The sequence below is a fragment of the Vigna unguiculata genome, unplaced genomic scaffold, assembly GCF_037176805.1.
Source record: "Vigna unguiculata cultivar grain cowpea cultivar isolate G323 ecotype 2 unplaced genomic scaffold, ASM3717680v1 ptg000289l, whole genome shotgun sequence".
In the NCBI taxonomy this organism is placed as follows: domain Eukaryota; kingdom Viridiplantae; phylum Streptophyta; class Magnoliopsida; order Fabales; family Fabaceae; genus Vigna; species Vigna unguiculata.
Window position 1 is genome coordinate 108,000 of NW_028196924.1, and position 18,036 is coordinate 126,035.

At 33.4% G+C, this 18,036-nt stretch overlaps 3 non-coding genes across 3 annotated transcripts; 2 read left to right on the forward strand and 1 right to left on the reverse strand.

Moving 5' to 3' along the window:
* Nucleotides 1-5,700: 5,700 nt before the first annotated feature.
* Nucleotides 5,701-5,788, forward strand: TRNAS-GGA (transfer RNA serine (anticodon GGA)). Its single transcript has one exon. It is a non-coding gene; the product is annotated as a tRNA-Ser (tRNA).
* A 1,105-nt stretch (nucleotides 5,789-6,893) lies between these two features.
* Nucleotides 6,894-6,966, reverse strand: TRNAT-UGU (transfer RNA threonine (anticodon UGU)). The gene has a single exon. It is a non-coding gene; the product is annotated as a tRNA-Thr (tRNA).
* Nucleotides 6,967-8,802: 1,836 nt separating this feature from the next.
* TRNAF-GAA (transfer RNA phenylalanine (anticodon GAA)) lies at nucleotides 8,803-8,875 on the forward strand. The gene has a single exon. It is a non-coding gene; the product is annotated as a tRNA-Phe (tRNA).
* The last annotated feature ends 9,161 nt before the right edge of the window (nucleotides 8,876-18,036 follow it).

The following is an 18,036-nucleotide window of genomic DNA, read 5'->3' on the forward strand; positions in this document are numbered from 1 at the left end:
GTATTAATAGAAAAATAGCTCCAGTATAAAGATCCCCATTAGTACGTAAACCGATTGTATACCACCACTGATAAACACCAGAATAGGCTATATTAACAGGACCTAGAGCACCCCCTCGAGTAAAAGCTTCTACAGCTGGTTGACCAAAATGAGGATCCCAAATTGCATGAGCAATAGGTCTTACATGTAAAGGATCCTGTACCCATGTCTCAAAATTACCTTGCCAAGCTACATGAAAGAGATTCCCGGAAGTCCACAGAAAAATGATTGCTAATTGCCCGAAATGAGAAGCAAAAATATTCTGATAAAGACGTTCCTCAGTAATATCATCATGACTTTCGAAGTCATGTGCGGTAGCAATACCAAACCAAATACGACGAGTAGTGGGGTCTTGAGCTAAGCCTTGACTAAAGCTTGGAAATCTTAATGCCATAATGATTTTCAAATCCTCCTAGCTATTATCCTACTGCAATAATTCTTGCTAAGAAGAATGCCCATGTTGTGGCAATTCCACCTAGAAGGTAATGTGTTACTCCTACAGCACGTCCTTGTACAATGCTCAAGGCTCTGGGCTGAGTAGCAGGAGCAACTTTTAATTTATTATGAGCCCAAACAATGGATTCAATAAGTTCTTGCCAATAACCACGCCCGCTGAATAGAAACATTAAACTAAAAGCCCATACAAAATGTGCACCCAAGAAAAAAAGACCATATGCAGATAATGAAGAACCATAAGACTGAATTACCTGGGATGCCTGCGCCCATAAGAAATCACGAAGCCACCCATTAATGGTAATGGAACTCTGCGCAAAATTTCCTCCTGTGATATGAGTTACTATCCCTTGATCACTTATACTACCCCAAACATCTGACTGCATTTTCCAACTGAAATGGAATATAACTACGGAAATTGAATTGTACATCCAAAATAGTCCTAAGAAGACATGATCCCAAGCGGATACTTGGCATGTCCCCCCTCTTCCAGGTCCATCACAAGGGAAACGAAAACCTAGATTTGCTTTATCCGGTATCAATCGTGAACTACGAGCAAATAGAACACCCTTTAAGAGTATCAATACTGTTACATGAATTGTAAATGCATGAATATGATGGACCAAAAAATCCGCAGTTCCTAAAGGAATAGGTAACAAAGCAACTTTACCGCCCACTGCTACTAAATTTTCACCTCCCCAAGTCAAACTGGTACTTGTTGCTGCACCTGGGGCTGTTGTGCCAGGTGCTAAAGCGTGGGTATTTTGTATCCATTGAGCAAAGATCGGCTGTAATTGTATAGCAGTATCTGAAAACATATCTTGAGGGCGCCCTAATGCGCTCATGGTATCATTATGAATATACAAACCAAAACTGTGAAAACCTAAAAAGATACATACCCAGTTAAGATGTGATATGATTGAATCACGATGTCTAAGGACACGATCTAATAGATCGTTGTATCGAATAGTCGGATCATAATCTCTTACCATAAAAATCGCTGCATGCGCAGCAGCACCGACTATGAGAAATCCACCAATCCACATGTGATGTGTAAACAATGACAGTTGTGTACCATAGTCAGTAGCTAGGTATGGATAAGGAGGCATAGAATACATATGGTGAGCTACAACAATGGTCAAAGAGCCTAACATAGCTAGATTAATAGATAATTGAGCATGCCATGACGTTGTTAGAATCTCATATATACCTTTATGACCCTGGCCTGTAAATGGACCTTTATGTGCCTCTAAAATGTCTTTTATATTGTGACCAATACCCCAGTTGGTCCTATACATGTGACCCGCTATCAAGAAAAGAATTGCAATAGCTAAATGATGGTGTATAATATCGGTCAGCCATAAACCTCCAGTTACTGGATCTAATCCTCCACGAAAAGTAAGAAATTCTCCGTATTTTGACCAATTCAAGGTAAAAAATGGGGTTGCTCCCTCGGAAAAACTCGGATAAAGTTGAGCCAAAAGATCCCGATTTAGGATAAATTCATGAGGAAGTGGTATCTCTTTGGGATCTACTGCAGCATTTAGAAATTGGTTAATCGGTAAAGATACATGTATTTGATGTCCTGCCCAAGAAAGAGACCCCAACCCTAGGAGCCCTGTCAAATGGTGATTCAACATAGATTCTACATCTTGGAACCAAGCCAATTTTGGAGCAGCTTTGTGATAATGAAACCAACCAGCAAAAAGCATTAAGGCTGCAAAGACCAATGCACCAATTGCAGTACAATAGAGTTGTAATTCATTAGTTATTCCAGATGCTCTCCAAATCTGAAAAAAACCAGAGGTTATTTGTATTCCTCGGAACCCCCCCCCTACATCACCATTCAATATTTCTTGACCCACTATTGGCCAAACCACCTGAGCACTAGGCCTAATGTGAGTAGGATCACTTAACCATGCCTCATAATTGGAAAAACGAGCACCATGAAAATACATGCCACTCAGCCAAAGAAAGATGATAGAGAGTTGGCCAAAATGCGCACTAAAAACTTTTCGGGAAATCTCCTCTAAATCATTAGTATGGCTATCAAAATCATGAGCGTCAGCATGTAGGTTCCAGATCCAAGTAGTAGTATCTGGTCCCTTAGCTATTGTTCTTGAGAAATGACCAGGTTTTGCCCATTCCTCAAAAGAAGTTTTTATAGGATCCCTATCTACCAAAATTTTAACTTCTGGTTCCGGTGAACGAATAATCATTGAGTCCTCCTCTTTCCAGACAACACATACAAAGAGACCTGCCAACATAAAACAGAATTAGTGAACTTATTAGAGATGTTTCTATTGAGTTTTGTTCTCTCCTATCTCTCATGTATTGGATATCTTAGTAAATTTCATTTCTTTAGTTTTTCACTAGAACAATTATGATCTCGAAGTCAATTCGGGGCAAGTGTTCGAATCTATTATGACATAAGAGTGAGGCGCTCAACGGACCTATTTTAATCTTCTAAGACCTTTTTGGGAACTCTGAATGGAAGTTCAATAATTTTTCGTGCAGCCTAATCAAATGTATTCAGATTTTATTCTAATTCTATTCCTTAGATTTTATTTTTTTTTTTAGATAAAGTATAAGTATGTACTCTATTTCAAATTGAGCAGGCATTAGCATTCATTATTAGGCAATATACCTATATTTTATTTCTTTTTTTGAAGGTCTCTTTTCTTAATTTGATTGAATATTAGTTTAAATAACAGAAAAAAGGAGAGAAAATTATCTACTGTATCCACATCTCGTTTATTTCTATGAAATACTAGACAAAATCGAACAAAATTAGAAGGGATATATTTAAATTATGTGATTGGTCGTTCCTATAGAAATGATTTTTGAATTTGATAGGGACAAGAAACAAGAATTTATAACAATATATATTTATCTATCTATATCTTTATATAGATAGATAAATATATAAGAAAAAAAAGAAACAGAGTGTTCTTATTCAAAACGCCCTGTGATCTTCAACCAATTCTGTGCTGCAATATAATTACCGGGGGTGAGAGCTATAGCTTGTTTCCAATATTCAGCGGCTTGATTAAACCAAGACTCCGCAACTTCTGAGTCTCCCTGCCGAATGGCCTGTTCTCCTCGGTCGAAATAGGTGAGTCAATTCCTTTCCTTAGAACCGTACTTGAGAATTTCCTGACTCATACGGCTCAGTAGTCAATTCTTTTTTTGTTCTATTATCTTGAAGTTAACTAAAAGAAAAAAAGAAATTATTAATATGAGTTTCAAACTTTCATTTTTACTAATAAATAAAGAATTTCAAAGAATTTCATCTTTTTTTTTAGTTTTATCTTTTCTCCTACCTTCAGAAAAGGGAATCAAGCATTGGCATTAACGCCCTAATTCTAATTTTCTGAAAGGTAACTATCTCGATTTTATATATCATATACAAAAATATATGATAGATTCATTTCTATAGAATCTTGGTAAAAGTTTTTTCTTTCTTATCTTATAAGTTCTTATAAGTAAAGAGAAAATACTTTCTATCTTTGGGATTTGATACTACACCGCTGCTCAAAATACCAGGGGATCCTTTTTATTACATAAGTGGATTCCTGACTTCTTTATTTATCATGAGATAAGGAAGCAGTTTTTATTATATCGATTGAAAACCGTGTTAATTGATCCTTACGATGCTTCCTTTATCAATTAGATCTTTTATCCATAGAAAAAGAGGGTATCTAGACATATCGATTTCTTCATATTTTTACTTCTATGAAGTTTCTTTGCTACAGCTGATAAAAATCGTTGTTTTGAACGATATATATATGTAGAAAGCCTTTCTTATTTATAATTATTTATATTTCTATATTTCTTATATTAAAATTTGTGGATTTGCTTGTTCTTTTCTTTTTTCTTTCTATAGTGGAGATAGTCGCACGTAATGACAGATCACGGCCATATTATTAAAAGCTTGGGGTAAAAATGGGTTTCGTTCGAGCGCCCGAAAATAATATTCCAAAGCTTTAGTATGTTCTCCGTTACTTGTGTGAATAAGGCCTATGTTATAAAGTATATAACTTCGATCATAGGGATCAATTTCCAGTCGCATAGCCTCATAATAATTCTGTAAAGCTTCTGCATAATTTCCTTCAGATTGAGCTGACATCCGTTACGGTCGTCATTCGGTTCAAAGAATCTCCGCTCCAGAACTGTACGTGAGATTTTCATCTCATACGGCTCCCCCCTTATGTGTGTAATGAGAAAAATCCATCAAATCAAAAAATATTCCAGTATTCTCATTCTCAACTGAACAGAGCTAGTGTTTTTACAATAAATCTCTAGCCAACCTTCCTGTCAAAAATTATTTCTTAACATTAAGTATGTAGGTACTTGATAAAAAAAAATAAGAACTTCAACAATTTCTTTGTCCTCTACGCTGCTTAATTTCCTGGAATTAGTCACCTCAATAATCTTCGATGGTTCTATGGGTATCCAAAATATGAACGAGATGGATATTTATTGTCCCAACCATTCCTGTTAGTCCCAATCTCGATAAGCCATGGATATAGATAGATACAAAGTTTTCGTGTCCTTGATTCCCAAGCGTAGTGCTTCTTTCCCAATGTTGCCTATCAGTACTAGTAATTTGGGGTTGACCTAACCCCATAAGTATAGGTATAACCTTTCGCTTAATACTAGAAACCTAAAATTCAAGCATATAAGGCTTCATTAATCGAGGATACACGACAGAAGGAATTAATCCTTTTATTTACAAATTTCACCTTCAACACGCGTGGGGTTTTTCCATTCCATTTTTTTTTGACCGAAATCGGTCAAAAAAAATGGAATCAAATCACACCATCTCTGTAATAAGTGAATGCCCTTTTTTCTCCTGAAGTTGTCGGAATTATTCGTAATAAGATATTGGCTACAATTGAAAAGGTCTTATCTATAAAATTTTCATTTATCCGAGATCTAGGCATAGGTAGAAATCCATTCTATAATTTAATTAATCATGGTGTGAGAAATCAATCCCACAAATAAAGGAATTGTATAATTATAATACAGTGCGAAATAACGTAAAAATGAACTCATCAATCAAATTTGTTTATCCTAAGACCTTGTAGGAGGTTTTTTTTTAATTTTACTTTGTATTTTTATAGTTTGAATAGGTTTTATGCATTTATGAAAAATAGGATTGATTCACTATTCAACATTCAACCGGTTTCTGGGCATCATTATATAGGAGAGATGGCCGAGTGGTTCAAGGCGTAGCATTGGAACTGCTATGTAGGCTTTTTGTTTACCGGGGGTTCGAATCCCTCTCTTTCCGAATCTTTACCAAATTCATCAATATTACTCATCCCAATGCATACCATTATTTCATATTTCAAATTTGTTTGTTGATATGGACAACTTTATATTCCTCATTTTTCGGTAATACAAAAAATAGTGGATAACGGGTGGGCAAGGAATAAAAATTTTCGCATATCCATGTCTATGATATATGAATAGCAGAAAATCCTTGTAAAAAAAACTCTTGTTATTTTAGTTAAGTTTAAGTTTGACGAGAATAATATTCTACAACCAGTAATTCATTTATTTTCAAACCAACCCATTTATTATCTATTATTTGATTAATTAAACCTTTATATTGGAAAGGGTGAACAGTCAAATGATTTGGCAATTTCTCATGGGGGGCTGAATCAAAATAATTTTGAATAAGAGTTTTAGATTTTTGTTCATCCTTTGCTGTAATAATATCTTGAGGTTTACAACGATAACTTGGTATATCCACTATACGACCATTAACTAAAACATGTCTATGGTTTATAAATTGGCGGGCTTGAGGAATAGTCGCAGCCATACCCAATCGAAAAAGTATGTTATCCAAGCGCATTTCAAGTAGTTGTAATAAAACCTGACCAGTTGATCCTTTAGCTTTTCCGGAGATACGAACGTATTTAAGCAATTGTCGTTCTGTAAGACCATAATGAAAACGCAATTTTTGTTTTTCTTCTAAACGAATACGATATTGAGATTTTTTACTGAAGCGCAATTGATTTCGAAATTCGTTTTTGACTGTTGGCCTTTTACTAGTAAGTCCTGGTAAATATCCTAGACGACGTATTTTTTTGAAACGAGGTCCTCTGTAACGTGACATAAAAACTCCTTTTTTAAAATGAAAAATCTTATAAATCGAAATGAAAACTAAACGAAATGAAAAATATTATAGAATTCTAAATGAAGCGAAATCTACTAAAGTTTTATAGTACAAAGAAGAATTAGATGAATTTTATCAATATCCGAATTTATTGTATATAAAAGAATACAAAAAAGTAGGTTAATTTCTTGATTTCTTCCGCAGAGATCGAACTCTCCCAATTTTTTATTTCTAAAAAAGATATTATCAATTATGTAAAAAACAAATAGAGAAAAGCCGGTTATCGGATTCGAACCGATGACCATCGCATTACAAATGCGATGCTCTAACCTCTGAGCTAAACCGGCTAATGTAAACGAAATATACATATGCAGAAGAATTGAATGGGATCTTAGTTATCAATTTTTAGTTATTTATAACAAAATTCAAATTAATACAAACATCAAAAATAGAGAAAGAAAATATAGAAAATCAAACCCAATTTTTATTATTTCTATTATTTATTTTATCTGATAACATAAAGTGCAAGATAATAATTAATATTATATTAATATAATTTATTTAATATAATTTATTTCGATCTACTATTCTAGATATATATTATTAAATTGATTTCTTTCAAAAAGATTATTTATTAGTACTTAAAGTAAATTTGAATAAATATAAATTTTAGTAAATATTTATTAAGGAATTCCATATTTCTAAGTAAATGTCTAATTCTATATTATATTCAATTAAAAGAATGGTTTTTTTTAGCCACTAGATTCGTTTTAGTTATATAAATTGTATATGAATAAATGGATTGTTTATTTTCTTTTTTTTTTTAAGCAAAAACAAAAAAAAAAAAAGAATCGACCATTCGAGTATTCTAAATTGTATGAAAAAAGAAGATAAGTAGGTACATAGAAGATAAGTAGATATGTGGTCTATATCTGTGTATATTGAATTGTTAATATATAGATATTAGAATTAGTTCTGATTCAAACAAATAAAGGTATCCAATATAGATGAAATAAAATCTATAAAATTGGAGAAAGGGGTTTTTAATATTTAATAAAATAATATGTATTTAATGAATTCAAAAGTTCCCGCATAATTCTCATAATAGAAATGAAAAAAAAAGCATTCTATTATAATCAGATTCAAATAAAAAAAAAGATGGGGATATGGCGAAATTGGTAGACGCTACGGACTTAATTGGATTGAGTTTTGGTATGGAAACTTACCAAGTAATAATTTTCAAATTCAGAGAAACCCTGGAATTCACAATGGGCAATCCTGAGCCAAATCCTGTTTTCTGAAAACAAATAAAAATTCAGAAAGTGATAATAAAAAAGGGATAGGTGCAGAGACTCTATGGAAGCTGTTCTAACAAACGAAATTGACGACTTTTTTTATTGCATTAGTAAAAGAATCCTTTCACCAAAATTACAGGAATGGATCAAAGATAAACATTTAGAAACATATATATATACTGAAATACTCTTTCAATTTGTTACTTTTTATTTTATTATTGAAGATCTATTTGTGATAAAAATATTCACAAATGAAAAATGTGAATCAAATCAATTCGAAGTTGAAGAAAAGATGGAATATTTATTGATGAAATTATTCACTTCATCATAATCGGCTAAAACCCTTGAAGAACTGATAAATCAGATGAGAATAAAGATAGAGTCCTATTCTACATGTCAATACCGACAACAATGAAATTGAAAGTAAGAGGAAAATCCGTCGACTTAAGAAATCATGAGGGTTCAAGTCCCTCTATCCCCAAAAATACTTTTTCATTTTCTAATTTTTTTCCTATATCCTCTCTATCTTGAAGTCCTTATTTATGTGTTTTATTCGATTTATTATTTCCCAACGAAATTGGAATTTTTATTTTCATCAATTTCCTATCTATCATAATTTTCTTATCTATCATAATGACAAGGGACGAGTTTTGGAATAGATATAAATATATATGTGAAACACATAGAATTTTTTTTAATCAGAAATGTATAAATTAATATCTTATTTTTTAGCAAGGAATTTTCATATGCGTAATTAACGATTAACAATAAAAAATAATTATTACTGCGGAAACTCACTTACAAACTTTTTTTTTACTTAGTTGATATAGATTCATTAACATAGATTTTAAAAATCTTTTAAAATCAAAGTATTAAGCTTCAAGAATGGTCGGGATAGCTCAGTTGGTAGAGCAGAGGACTGAAAATCCTCGTGTCACCAGTTCAAATCTGGTTCCTGACACAAGATTCATTTGTATGAGTATCTATCCCCCATATTCATTTTAATGAATATGGGGGATAGATACTCATACAAATTTGTGTTCTTCTAGATTCTGATACATAACAAATTTCTTTGATCTATTTAGGTATCTGTAGATATACTTTTCCTAGATGATTAAAGAATAGATGCAATTTTTTATTAGGTATATTCGCTTATCTATAGTATCTATATATATATAGATATAGATATATAGATAATGAATTCTTTATCTATTTTTTTTCCTTTTTTTTCTGCGATACAAAAAAAGGTTTCTATTTCCATAATATTCGAGTGGTTTAATTAGTTGGTTAAAAGACCTAAAAGTCGAAGTTCTGGGGTGGAGTGAGAATATTAAGAATTCATCTGAGAAGGATTACCAAATAGAATCGAGCCCTTTTCTTTGTGTTTTTTTTTTCGTGGCCGTATAATTGATGGTGATGTGCACGTTATATAGTTTATTATAAAGATAAAGAATTAGTTTATTATAAAGATAAAGAATTTTTGCAGTTCATCCTATTTCTTTTATTGGCTTGGCTGATAAGAACTCAGTATTGTTTTTGTTTTAGAATCTTAGAAACTCCTATCCATCCTATTTTAAACCCTTAATTATTCATTCTATTATTTCTGAATTTTGTGATTTCTCACATAATAATATCTGAATGCAACTTCCATTACTCTGCCTGATTTAATGTCAATCAATTATTTTGTCTGATCTATAACAGAATGTACTTATATTCTTTGACTGGGGTTGCAGAAGGTTTGGATTAGTTTATATTTTTATCATTTAGTGAGCATCTTGTATTTCATTAAAATTTGGAGCAATATAATCTTTACGCAAAGGCCATCCTATCCAATTTTCGGGCATTAAAATACGTCTTAGACGCGGATGACTATCATAAGAGATTCCCAACATATCATAAGATTCCTTTTCTTGAAAATCCGCACTTTTCCAAACCCAAAAAATCGAAGGAATTCTGGGATTTTTTCTTGATACAAATATTTTATGCATACCTCTTCGGGTTGATTTATACCATACTCTATTCTTGTAAAATGATATACACTAGCTAAGAGTCCTCCGGGTGCTACATCATAGGCACATTGAGAACGTAGATAATTGTAACCATATACATATAAAATGACAGCAATGGAATGCCAATCCTCGGGCTTTATTTGTAAAGTCTCTATTTCCTAGGTAATCGAAACCCAAGGATCTATGAATTAGTCCATGTTTGACTAGCCAAGAAGACAAACGACCTTGCATTTTTTGCTTCTCCTAAATTTTTTTTATGAGTTTGGTATTAGTATTTTCTATTACGATGAAATTTTTAAAATACGATGAAATTTTTAAAAAGGAATTGCTTTTTATTATTGTACTTTAAAAAAAATGTGTCAGACGATATCTCTGAAGTAGATGGCGGTTGATAGAAAAATTCTTGACCATAATTGTCAGTATAAGTACTGTATCCAACATGAAACTTATGGTTGGTAGTAAAACATCTATTCTCTCGTTGAAAACTCATTGGATCTTCATATATTTCTCGAGATATTTTCTTACGAAGTTTTGTTATAGCATCTATAATGGCCTCCGGTTTAGGTGGACAGCCCGGCAAATAGTACATCTACAGGAATTAGCTTATCTACGCCTCGAACAGTACTATAAGAATCGGTACTAAACATCCCCCCCCGTAATTGTACAGGCTCCCATAGCAATAACATATTTAGGTTCGGGCATTTGTTCATATAATCGAACTAAAGAAGGGGCCATTTTTCATAGTTACAGTGCCCGCTGTTAAAATTAGGTCCGCCTGCCTAGGACTCGATCGTGGTACTAGTCCATAACGATCAAAATCGAATCGTGATCCTATTAATGAAGCAAATTCAATGAAGCAACAACTCGTACCATAAAGAAGCGGCCATAAACTGGATAATCTTGACCAATTTGAAAAATCATTTAATGTCGTTGAAATAACTGATTTTGGGTTTGTTTGATCAAGTAAGGGAAACTCAATGGAATTCATAATTGTCTCAATATTTTTTTTTCTAATTGTCTAAATAGTCAAGAATTAAGACCATTCTAATGCCCCCTTTCGCCATGCATAAACTGAACCAACAATTAGGATAAGCACGAATAAGAAAGCTTCTAAAAATACGGATACCCCTAATACATCGAAACTCTTGCCCATGGATAAAGAAAAACCGTTTTCAACATCAAAAACAACAAAAAATGAGAGCAAACATATAATAACGGATTCGAAATTGTAACCAAGCATCGCCTATTGGTTCTATTCCGGATTCATAACTAGAAAGTTTTTCCGGTCCCTTGCTAATGGGGGCTAAAATTCCAGAAATTAGAAATGCCAAAATAGGAATCAAACCTTGATATTATTAGAAATGCCCAAAAAATATCATATTCGTAAAGAAGAAACATAAAAGTACTCCTCTGAATGTAGAAAATATACCAAATTCATTTTCATTTTTAGTCTAAAGTCTCCATTTTTTTAGACTAGCTGAATATACTAATATTAATATTATTCTATCGAATATGAATATGTTCGAATAGAAAGTTACAAATTGTTTTTTTTTTAGTAATAGTCTTAGTAATGAGATCTATTCGATCCAAAATAGTATTAATATTATTAGTATCTGTAGGAATATTAGGGCTATACGGACTCGAACCGTAGACCTTCTCGGTAAAACAGATCAAACTAATTATTATCTAAATGATTTAAATTGTTTTCAAAACCCAACATGCATTTTTTTTTGCATTGAGCTTTTTCATTAACTGATAAAAATATTAGTTAGTCCACCATCTTTTTTTTTTTTTACAGTAAAGAATAAAGAGATGATTCCCTATGCTCTTCTTTTTTATTTGTATAACAATCAAAGAGCACTACCAAAGTGTTTCAAAGAAGGATTATCTTGACGTAGGTCTGCTTCTGGCCTAGATCAACTTAAGTTAAATGGACTCTTTATCCACCTACTAAAATTAAAAATAGAAGATAAGAAATGACACTTCATACACCTTAAAGTTCATAAAATAGGAAGAAAAGATAATCTTTTTTAGGTCCCTATACCCTTTATGTTTAGCATTGACGAGAAATGGGTATTCACCTTATCAATATCTCAAATCAATTATGGATTCGATTTTATGGCTAAACCCTTTGTCAGGCTAGTGTTCTCTTGTTTTGTTCCTTAAAATGGAGTAAGACACCGATTTCTTACTATAAGATAAACTTTTTTTAATTACAAGATGAACTCCTCTGAAAAAAAGCATTGGCGCTCGTGTAAACGAGGTGCTCTACCTAACTGAGCTACAGCCCTTGTGTTTTTGATACATATTTTATCATAGTATGAAGATAATTGCTTGTCAAGATGAATATTACATGATCGAATCCCTTGAACGGGGGTTGGTATTGCTTATCAGTAATTTTACATTATAATCAATTAATCTGATAGATGGGGTACTCTTCTTTTTTTTTTTTTGAGGAGGAGTCCTAAATTACCTACTTAACTCAGTGGTTAGAGTATTGCTTTCATACGGCGGGGAGTCATTGGTTCAAATCCAATAGTAGGTAAGGTATAGTTATAACTTATTAGATACCTTTGACTGTGGTATCTAATAAGCTTTTCTACTTACTTTTTTCTTCTGACTGTTTCTTTTTTCTTTTTATTGTTTTCGGATATTGGGGACGCATCAATTTCAACTTGTTATGAAATAACATTGATAGCCTCTACTCGTGTTCTAGCTCGTCTAAGAGCTAGATTTGCCTCAATTGTTTGTCTCTTGCCTTCAGCCTTATTCAAATTAGTTTCTGCTATTTCAAGAGTTTGCTGTGCTTCTTGTGGATCAATGTCACTACCCTTTTCCGCATCATTTTACTAAAACAGTTATCTCATTATTATTTATTCTAGCAAACCCCCCCATCAGAGCCATTGTTAACCATTGGTCTTTAAGACGTATTCTCAAAATACCTATATCGACAGCTGAGGCAATAGGCGCATGATTAGGTAATACTCCAATTTGTCCGCTATTAGTAGGTAAAATGATTTCCTTCACTTCTGAATCCCAAACAATTCGATTGGGGGTCAATACACAAAGATTTAAAGTCATTTCTTCAAATTGCTCTCCGTTTCTAAGTTCGTAGCCTTCGCAGTAGCTTCATCGATATTACCTACCAAATAAAAGGCTTGTTCAGGAAGACCGTCTAATTCTCCAGAAAGAATCAAATTAAACCCTCTAATTGTTTCTACTAGACCAACATATTTTCCAGCCGAACCGGTAAAACTTCTGCTACGAAAAAAGGTTGTGATAAGAAACGCTCAATTTTTTCGTGCTCTTGCTACGGTTAAGCGATCTTCTTCGGATAATTCGTCCAAGCCAAGGATAGCTATAATGTCTTGAAGTTCTTTGTAACGTTGTAAAGTTTGTTTAACTCGTTGCGCAGTCTCATAATGTTCTTCACCAACGATTCGAGGTTGGAGCATAGTTGAGGTTGAATCTAAAGGATCTACTGCTGGATAGATACCTTTGGCGGCTAATCCTCTTGATAGTACAGTAGTAGCATCTAAATGTGCAAATGTCGTAGCAGGAGCAGGGGTCAGTTAAATCGTCGGCAGGTACATAAACTGCTTGAATAGAAGTTATGGACCCTTCTTTGGTAGAAGTGATTCTTTCTTGTAAAGAACCCATTTCAGTACTAAGAGTGGGTTGATAACCCACAGCAGAGGGCATTCGACCCAATAAGGCAGATACTTCAGATCCTGCTTGAACGAAGCGGAAGATATTGTCGATAAATAGAAGTACATCTTGCTCATTGACATCTCGAAAATATTCCGCCATAGTTAGGGCAGTTAAACCAACTCTCATACGAGCTCCGGGTGGTTCATTCATTTGACCATATACTAAAGCTACTTTGGATTCTGCAATATTTTGTTCAATTAATTACTCCAGATTCTTTCATTTCCATATAAAGATCATTTCCCTCGCGAGTACGCTCACCTACTCCGCCAAATACAGATACACCTCCATGAGCTTTGGCAATGTTATGATCAATTCATAATAAGTACTGTTTTACCCACTCCAGCTCCACCGAAAAGTCCTATTTTTCCTCCACGACGATAAGGAGCTAAAAGATCTACTACTTTTATTCCTGTTTCAAAAATAGATAATTTTGTATCTAATTGTATAAAGGTAGGCGCAGATCTATGAATGGGAGATGTTGTACGAGTATCTACAGGACCTAAATTATCAATCGGCTCTCCGAAGCACGTTGAAAATTCGTCCTAGAGTTGCTCCGCCTACTGGAACACTTAGGGGAGTTCCTGTGTCAATAACTTGCATTCCTCTCATTAGACCATCTGTAGCACTCATAGCTACAGCCCTAACTCGATTATTTCCTAATAATTGTTGTACTCACAAGTCACATTAATTTGTTGACCAACAGTATCTCGACCCTTAACTACCAGAGCATTGTAAATAATAGGCATCTTCCCCGGGGGAAAGGCTACATCTAGTACCGGACCAATTATTTGGTCAATATGTCCCAGATTTTTTTTTTCAATCGAAGAAACTTCAGGACCGGAAGTAGGAGGATTTATTCGCATATCAAAAGCCAATTTTTTTTTCCGAAAAAGTTTTTAAATCAAAAAGAAAATGTTCGATAAGAAAGCAAGTTGATCGGTTAATTCAAAAAGAAATAAGAAATGGGAGTTAGTACTCCATTTTTTTGGTACTATTCCATCAATCCTCTTTAAACTGTTTACTTACTTATTCAAATTCAATTATTGAATTCTTAAGCTTACTGCAGTTATTTTGAAAATTTCAATTGGATAAAATCTTTCGAAAGTCTTTTCTTTTTTTCTATCATTCTAGAAAATATCATCTATATTCTGTATGGAATTCGAACCTGTACCTTAATTTAGAATTCATTTTTTTTATCATTGGCTTTCGTATTTCCTCAGTAGACAATTTTTTAGACTTACCCTCTGTTTCCCTATTTTTTGACCTCTTTTTTTATTTTCCGGGGAGAAAGCTGCCTATTTTTACATCTAGGATTTACATAGACAACATATATCACTGTCAAGATTAAGAATAAATTATTATTATTATTTAGATTAGATCTTTCGATTTCAAAATTAAAAAATAAGATCAAATTGAAAAAAAAAAAAAGATTGGGTTGCGCCATACATAGAAAAGAGTATACAATAATGATGTATTTGACAAATCAAATACCATCGTTTAATTTAATAATAACATAACGAACCTTTGGGATTAATTGATAATAGTAGTTGATTTTTGTAAAAGATTTCATTAACTCCTAAGTCATATCGAGTAGACCTTATTGTTTCAAGAATTCTTAATTCAAGAGTTGTAGGGAGGATTTATGTCACCACAAACAGAGACTAAAGCAAGTGTTGGGTTCAAAGCTGGTGTTAAAGATTATAAATTGAATTATTATACTCCTGAGTATGAAACCAAAGATACTGATATCTTGGCAGCATTTCGAGTAACTCCTCAACCTGGAGTTCCACCTGAAGAAGCAGGTGCTGCGGTAGCCGCCGAATCTTCTCTGGTACATGGACAACTGTGTGGACCGATGGGCTTACCAGTCCCTTGATCGTTACAAAGGACGATGCTATCACATCGAACCTGTTGCTGGGGAAGAAAATCAATATATTGCATACGTAGCTTATCCTTTAGACCTTTTTGAAGAAGGTTCTGTTACTAACATGTTTACTTCTATTGTCGGTAATGTATTTGGGTTCAAGGCACTGCGTGCTCTACGTCTGGAGGATTTGCGAATCCCAACCGCTTATATTAAAACTTTCCAAGGTCGCCTCACGGCCATCCAGGTTTGAGAGAGATAAATTGAACAAGTATGGTCGTCCCCCTATTAGGATGTACTATTAAACTAAATTGGGGTTATCCGCTAAGAATTATGGTAGAGCTGTTTATGAATGTCTTCGTGGGGGACTTGATTTTACCAAAGATGATGAAAATGTGAATTCCCAACCATTTATGCGTTGGAGAGACCGTTTCTTATTTTGTGCTGAAGCGATTTTTAAATCACAGGCTGAAACAGGTGAAATCAAAGGGCATTACTTGAATGCAACTGCGGGTACATGCGAAGAAATGATGAAAAGAGCTGTATTTGCCAGAGAATTAGGCGTTCCTATCGTAATGCATGATTATTAACAGGGGGATTCACTGCAAATACTAGCTTGGCTCATTATTGCCGAGATAATGGTCTACTTCTTCATATACATCGTGCAATGCATGCAGTTATCGACAGACCAAAAGAATCATGGTATGCACTTTCGTGTATTAGCTAAAGCATTTACGTTTGTCTGGTGGAGATCATGTTCACTCCGGTACCGTAGTAGGTAACTTGAAGGGGAAAGAGATATCACTTTAGGTTTTGTTGACTTACTGCGTGATGATTTTGTTGAAAAAGATCGAAGTCGTGGTATTTATTTCACTCAGGATTGGGTTTCTCTACCAGGTGTTCTGCCTGTTGCTTCGGGAGGTATTCACGTTTGGCATATGCCTGCTCTGACCGAAATCTTTGAGATGATTCCGTACTTCAATTTGGCGGAGGAACTTTAGGACACCCTTGGGGAAATGCACCAGGTGCTGTAGCTAATCGAGTAGCTCTTGAAGCCTGTGTGAAGGCTCGAAATGAAGGACGTGATCTTGCTCGTGAAGGTAATGAAATTATCCGTGAGGCTAGCAAATGGAGTCCTGAATTAGCTGCTGCTTGCGAAGTATGGAAGGAGATCAAATTGAATTCGAAGCAATGGATACTATTTGAATTCGAAGCAATGGATACTTTGGATTAATTGCAATTAAACTCGGCACAATCTTTTCCTAAAAGAAGGATTGAGCCGAATACAAAGATACTTAATTATTAAACAGATTTCTATCTTTCGTATTGGAATAGAAGCATAGTAAGTAGACGATATTTTACGAAAAAAGTGATTACAATTTATAAGGGAAACTGGCTATTGCCTTTTTCGATGTGAATTTCACATAATAGGGAAGTTGTTTCCATTTCTATATGAATTTGTATTTTCCTATTGATTTCTATATTTCTATAATTTTATACGTTTTTTTAGTTTAGAATATCATTTTAGAATAAAAAAGATATAATATATTTAAATAATTTTTCTTATAAGTAATTCTAACATAATACTAATAATCGAATTAATAAGATTGAAAATCTTTATTAATTCGATTGTATTTATTCGATTGTATTTTTTTTTCAATACTAATATTGACAACACTGTATCAATAAATATAATCCGATCGTGAATAAATTGATCACCTTACTTACGTTAAATAGGCGTTATTACTTCATCAAATGGTAGGTTCATTGGTTTTCTTTCTGCGAGACAAACAAGAAAAACTTTGTTAATGAATAAGTAAGTGAATTGAAAGGTAAACACGAATATATATACGAAAATATTAGATCTATATATACCAATATATATATAGTCTTATATATATAATAATAATGGATAACTCTAACATAGTATTTCAAGAACATAGTATTTAAATAGGTGGTATATCTTTTTTTAGTTTTTTAGACAATTCAATTTTGTAATTTTATTTTTTTGATTGCGATTGGGTATAAATATCCACCTTATTTTTAAATTGTAATGGGGTTGCTAACTCAAGTGGTAGAGTACTCGGCTTTTAAGAGCGACTCTATTTTTTACGCATTTCTATGAAGCAATGGTTCGTCGATACTATCGGTAGAGCTTGTAAAACCACGACTGATCCAGAAAGGAATGACTGGAAAAAGTAGCATGTCGTATCAATGAAGAATTCTAAAAATATTTCATTCTTTTAGGATCCAGCTCAAATTTTTGTTTGAATTTTTGGCTCGTAACAAAAAAAATTCGTTGGGTTTGATTAATAAAGGGATAGAACTTGGTGGTTCTAATTCTAATAGGGAAACAAAAAGCATCGAGCTTTCATTTATTTTTATTTGGATCATTACCCCATCTAATTGTACGTTAAAAATAGGTTAGTGCTTGATGTGGGAAAAGCTTTTCTGGTGAATGGTTTATTTTTGTTATGAGTCCTAACTATATAGCTATTTTTCCATTATCTTTTGGTATTTTGGGGTAGCGATAAATGT